Source organism: Puma concolor, chromosome C1, assembly GCF_028749965.1.
Source record: "Puma concolor isolate L17-30 chromosome C1, mPumCon1.1.hap2, whole genome shotgun sequence".
In the NCBI taxonomy this organism is placed as follows: Eukaryota; Metazoa; Chordata; class Mammalia; order Carnivora; family Felidae; genus Puma; species Puma concolor.
In genome coordinates, this window is record NC_141674.1 from 195,027,241 (window position 1) to 195,033,481 (window position 6,241).

Sequence of the window (6,241 nt, forward strand, 5' to 3'; positions counted from 1 at the left end):
AAGTGCCTTGTCACTTTGTAGCCCACTGCCTAGGCTGGTGCCTGGCACACAGTGGGCCCTCAGATAGTTTTGTCGAATGAATGCATAAGTTTAGAGTTTCAGTAGGAGCCGGGGTTAAGAGCTTTATTCACTTGCTCAGGTGATGCCCTTTACTTTGTTCCCACACCGATAATGATTTATTTCATTGCCTTTGTTCAAGGTCATTCCTAATCAGAGATGGCAGAGAACGTCAGTTCTGAAGATGAGAATGTTGTAAGCTTCATACACATGAGTGAAACATTTATTTAAAAACCTTGGGATGAGGGACACAGGAGTACAGATGCATAGGGGCACTTGCACCCCAATGTTTATAGCTGCACTCTCAACAATAGCCAAATTATGGAAAGAGCCTAAATGTCCATCAACTGATGAATGGATAAAGAAATTGTGGTTTATATACACAGTGGAGTACTACATGGCAATGAGAAAGAACGAAATATGGCCCTTTGTAGCAACGTGGATGGAACTGGAGAGTGTGATGCTAAGTGAAATAAGCCATACAGAGAAAGATACCATATGTGTTCACTCTTATGTGGATCCTGAGAAACTTAACAGAAACCCATGGGGGAGGGGAAGGAAAAAAAAAAAAAAAAGAGGTTAGAATGGGAGAGAGCCAAAGCATAAGAGACTCTTAAAAACTGAGAACAAACTGAGGGTTGATGGGGGCTGGGAGGGAGGGGAGGGTGGGTGATGGGTATTGAGGAGGGCACCTTTTGGGATGAGCACTGGGTGTTGTATGGAAACCAATCTGACAATAAATTTCATATATTGAAAAAATAAAATAAAATAAAGTGTTATTTAATTGCAATAAAATAAAATAAAATAAAATAAAATAAAATAAAATAAAAACCTTGGGATGATCAAGAGTTGCCAGTGATTTTTTTTTTTAGTTTATGTTCACCTCGATCTCTAACATCTGAGTGCCTACCCCTTTCTGTGTGAGTTAGCTGTTCCTGTGACTTTGACACTGACCTACCCTGTCTTTCAGATTGTTCCTTCTTTGTCCTTCACAGATGTTTCTTCTGGCTTCCTAAACGTGGCCAACCAGTGACCATCTATTGTTGTCCTTTTGCCCCTTTTTTTCCTACAGAGGATCTGTTTGCAAGACTTCGACTATTGTCTGCACCTCTGGCCCTGACTTCAATCCTTCCTCAGATGCTGCTTGAAACTCCCCCGCTGGGTGTCCTGTCTCCAATTCATTGTCCATGACTGAGTTCGTCTTTGGTTTGGAAGCAGCCATCTTCTTGAGACTTCTCTTTTTTGATGGTGGTCCCTTAAGTGACTCACTCATCCAGCCTCAGAAAAACAGATCTTTAAAATGCATTTTCTTCTTTTTATTTTGAAGACTATCAGTGAAATCTCTGACTGCTGATTAGATAATGTAGAATCTAATATACTGCCACTCCAAAGACATGTAAAACAGCTTCTACCAAGATAGAAGATGTACTGAATGTTGTATATTGACTCTAAAAACACAGTTGAGGGGCGCCTGGGGAGCTCAGTCGGTTAAACACCCAACCTCAGCTCAGCTATGATCTCATGGTTTGTGGGTTCGAGCCCCACATCGGGCTCTGTGCTGACAGCTCAGGGCCTGGAGCCTGCTTAGGATTCTGTGTCTTCCCCTCTCTCTCTGCTGCTCCCCTGCTTGCACTCTGTCTCTTTCTCTCTCTCAAAAATAAATAAACATTAAAAGAAAAAAGGTTAAAAACAAAGCTGATAAAGAGATTAAACAAAATGGTTCAGAGCTCTAGACTATATAATACTTCTTCCTAATATGTTTACAATAGACATAAACTAAATAAGATAGATGCTGGATGTTTCATTGGGATATATCCATTGGCAGGTTTTTAGGCTGAACAGATTCTGGTAGCAAAGAAGGGAGTGCAACAGTAATCCAACCAGCCTCAGAAATCATTCCAATTGAAAGTCATTCCTACATATAGATTCAACTATTCTCAAGTGTATCAGGGCTATTTGAATATATCAATCCACTGCCTTCCAGGCTCCATGACTTCCGATGAGAAATCAGCTGTTAATCTTGTTGAGGATCCCTTCCTTATGCAAGACAAGTAGCTTCTCTCTTGCTTTCAAGATTTTCCCCTTGTCACTGACTTTTGATAGATTCTTCTTAACGGGCTGTGGTTATAGCTATTGCAGGACCAGATGACCTCACAGTTATTGCAGTGGCCTTATAACTTTAATCCGCGGCTTTGAACCATATGAGGTTTACATCAGAAAAAGCACACGGTATTAGCTGCGTAAAAGATAACCCACTGACTGGATCCTCCTATGCTATTTACATGCAAAATAGTTAGTGGCCTGCTATACCTCAAAGGTGACTGACACTTCATGTAATTAAAATAACCACCTGCAAACTATTTCAAGTGGAAAGGCTTACGTCTTTTGACTCTGAGAAGGTATCCCATGCGTGTCTTTGTTTCTTATGCAAGCACTAAAAGCATTCCAAATGTACTGAGAATCCAAATGGGTTACTGTCTCATGTACAATGCAAGCAGTAAGATTCAAATGCCACATCTGTATATAAAATCACTAATGAGTCCACTGCTGGAGACTTTGAGAAAGCTGTGGCCTGCAACCATTTCCCAAAATTGGAGAATTGGACTAGGAGTAAATGTGTGGGCAGGGAAATTCCATCCTTTGTCTCAAATCTCCTCCCATGTTCAGCTTCGAGTTTATGAAGCAATTGCATCAGGCCTGACACTTTTCCAGCAACTGACTGAGGAAGTGAAGCATCACCAAACCAGGTGAGTTAGTCCCAACTGTGCTAAAGGGCAAGGATTACAGCACTCATAGTCCAGATAAAGATATTGCTTGTCCTGCCATAGCTTTAGGAAATCTGGAGAATATATTCATGGAAAATGAGACCCAAGTTAACTCCAAATAAATTCTAAAAGTCATCCCCATTTTAGTAGTAGAGAATCTTACTAAGACACTGTAACAAAGTCAGTGACTCAAAACCCAAACTGCTTGGCTCCTAGAGCTAGGACAATGTGAGTACCTGGTATAGCCTGACCTGGAGGGAAGTACCCCCATCTAGAGGTTGTGGGTCTTTGGAGACACTGGTACACGAGAGATTGTCAGGATTAGAAGACATACTCCAATCTGTTTGTTGGGTGAATTGTGTTCAAAGATATAAGAAAAAAAAAGGCATATAAAGAATTTGATCCAGATGCCAGAACCAGATGAAAAACTTTGGCTGAGATCTAAGTTGTAAGTCTGGATGGAATAGTATAAGTAACTAATTTGCAGCAATGTGTAGGCTGCCTCAAACAATAAAAAGAGCCACGTGATTGAAAAAAATAAAGTCACTGAGTAATTCTAGCAAATGGGGTGACCGCAACCAGAAGATACGGCACATTTTAAATGGGTGAAAGTAGCTCTACGGTATTAGAATCAGAGTTCAGAGTGAAGGTTAAATGTTTAGTTTCTATTGTACGATGTAAACATTTCAAGGCTTACTTGGGAAGATCACAGTATTAAAACCCTGAAAGGCTCTTGAAGTAGGAAGGAAAGTAGGAGAAAAAAATTTCTAGGGATTTGAAAATAGGAAAATGGGATTCAGTTAGAAAATGTCTCTAAGCTTAGTCTCTGAACAGGTAAATAGTGCACAAGCACCTTGCAAAACAGAGCAAGGCCCACCAGCAAGAGGGGAATTCTTTTTTTTTTTTTTTTTTAATTTTTTTTTTTTTAACGTTTTATTTATTTTTGAGACAGAGACAGAGCATGAACGGGGGAGGGGCAGAGAGAGAGGGAGACACAGAATCGGAAACAGGCTCCAGGCTCTGAGCCATCAGCCCAGAGCCCGACGCGGGGCTCGAACTCACGGACCGCGAGATCGTGACCTGAGCTGAAGTCGGCCGCTTAACCGACTGAGCCACCCAGGCGCCCCAAGAGGGGAATTCTTAAAAAAAAAAAACAACATTTATTTATTGTTGAGAGACAGAGCATGAGCAGGGGAGGGGCAGAGAGAGAGAGAGAGAGAGAGAGAGAATCTGAAGCAGGCTCCAGGCTCTGAGCTGTCAGCACAGAGCCCAAAGCAGGGCTTGAACCCACCAACCACAACCCACCAACCACCTGAGCCAAAGTCAGATGCTTAACAGAATGAGCCACCCAGGTGCCTCTAGGGTGAGATGAATTCTTATGCAGAGATCACCTGAGTGCTCTACACCCAAATACTCCTAACAAGAAAGTGTCATGGATTCATCAAGGTGACAGAAGCAGGGTCCCAAAAGCCAACTAAGGATCCTCACACATATCTGCTCTTAATTCTTAGTGTGTGATCCAGGTGAAATTACAGGGAAAGAGCACCTTCTTAGAGAGACACCTCATAGCTTATGTTTGAAAAGGTTAGAGACAGTGTGACCAGCATATGTCACTCAGAGGCAAACCAGAGGCTTTGACAGGAGGGTAAGTGGACACTGGAGAAAAAGTTCTTGATTTGCCCCAGGAGAATGCGGCCCTGTGCAATTTGTCCAAGAGATTCAGAACAGGTTTCCTAATATATTTGTTAACCTTCTTATTGTGAAATAAAGTTGATAGAGTTAACCACATAAAGCAAATAGTTTATTACAAGGCACTCTTGTAATTATCACCCATGTGAAGAAACAGACACTGGAAGAACCCTTCAAGCTCTCCAAGTGCCTGTCACAATCATACTCTGCCCTTGCCCCCATTAATTATTACCCAAGTGTGCATCCCACACACTATACTTTAGCCTTGATAACAGAATTTAAAAATATACCCATCTCCCCAAAGGATCCAGGAATTAGTGACCCTCGCACTCTACTGCCTTCATTTGCTTCTAACCCACACCTGTCCATTAATGCTAGCATTAAATTGTTAAATAGGTCTCTAGCATCCAGAGAGCCATTTTGAAAATGACAGTATTCCAACACATTCTACAGAGCCAGTGGGGGTGGGGGTGCTGTGGGGTCGGGGGTAATGGAAAGGAAGGAAAGGACCAATACATTCTATTGGTAGAAAAGGAAGATCACATCTAAAGGCCCATCTCAGAGACAGTCTCACGGAGGTCTTCATGCTGCATAGCAAGCCGTATCAGTGTCTTTCTCTACTCAAGTGAATTGCTCGCAAAATGCTGTTACAATGCCAACAGGACCTGGTTTGATGAGATTGCCAATGGCCAAATCTGAGGCACTTTAAATATCAAAATATATTATGATAGTATTAGATTATAACCCATTGAATAACATTTTATTTATTTATGGGCTCATTAGCCCATATTGATATGACTGAATGAAAAAATAAGTGGGGATGTCTGTGTGTGCCTGGGTGGCTCAGTTGGTTAAACATCTGACTCTAGATCTTGGCTCAGGTCATAATCTCATAGTTTTGAGATCAAGCCCTGCATCAGGCTCTGTGCTGACAACATGGAGCCTGCTTGGGATTCTCTCTCCCTCTCTGCCCTCCTCCTGCTTGCATGCACGCTCGCTCTCTCAAAATAAATAAACTTAAAAAAATAAGTGGGAAGAAGGGACAATTGCTCTTTACAGTCAAATGTAATATTTATAATATATATGACAATTACAGAACACATGATGGAGTTATAAAATCATCAATGGATGTTAAACTATGGGCACACTGTGAGAATGAACAGTATAGTTACATAGCATCTCCCTACATGTAACTTCTGCTCAAGAAGGGGGAAAATAGTAAACTCACAGTGGAGAAGAAAGGCCAATGACTACCTTATCCTAATGAGCAAAGCCAGCTTCACCAATATTGGGACAAACCAATATATGTCCTTCTCCCTTTTTCCCACTGTAGTCCACTGTGGATACTATTATCACTTCAATGGTATTTCTGCCAGAAATGCAGAACTTGAATCTAATTACAAGGCAACATCAGATAAACCCAAATTGAGGGACATTCTACAAAATAACTAGGCTGTACTCTTCAAAAATGTCAAGGTCTAGAAAGACAAAGGAAGGCTTAGGAACTGTCATAGGCAAAAGGAGGCTTAAGGGATGACAACTAAATGATATGATCCTGGATTGGACCTTCAAAGGAAACCTGTAAAGATTATTGGAGCAGTTGCTGAGATTTGAATAGGGACTGTATCGTATTATATTAATGTTACATTTCCGGACTTTGATAATCATATTGTGGTCACATTAAGAGAATGTCCTTGTTCTTAGGAAATACACACTGGATTATCTAAGGG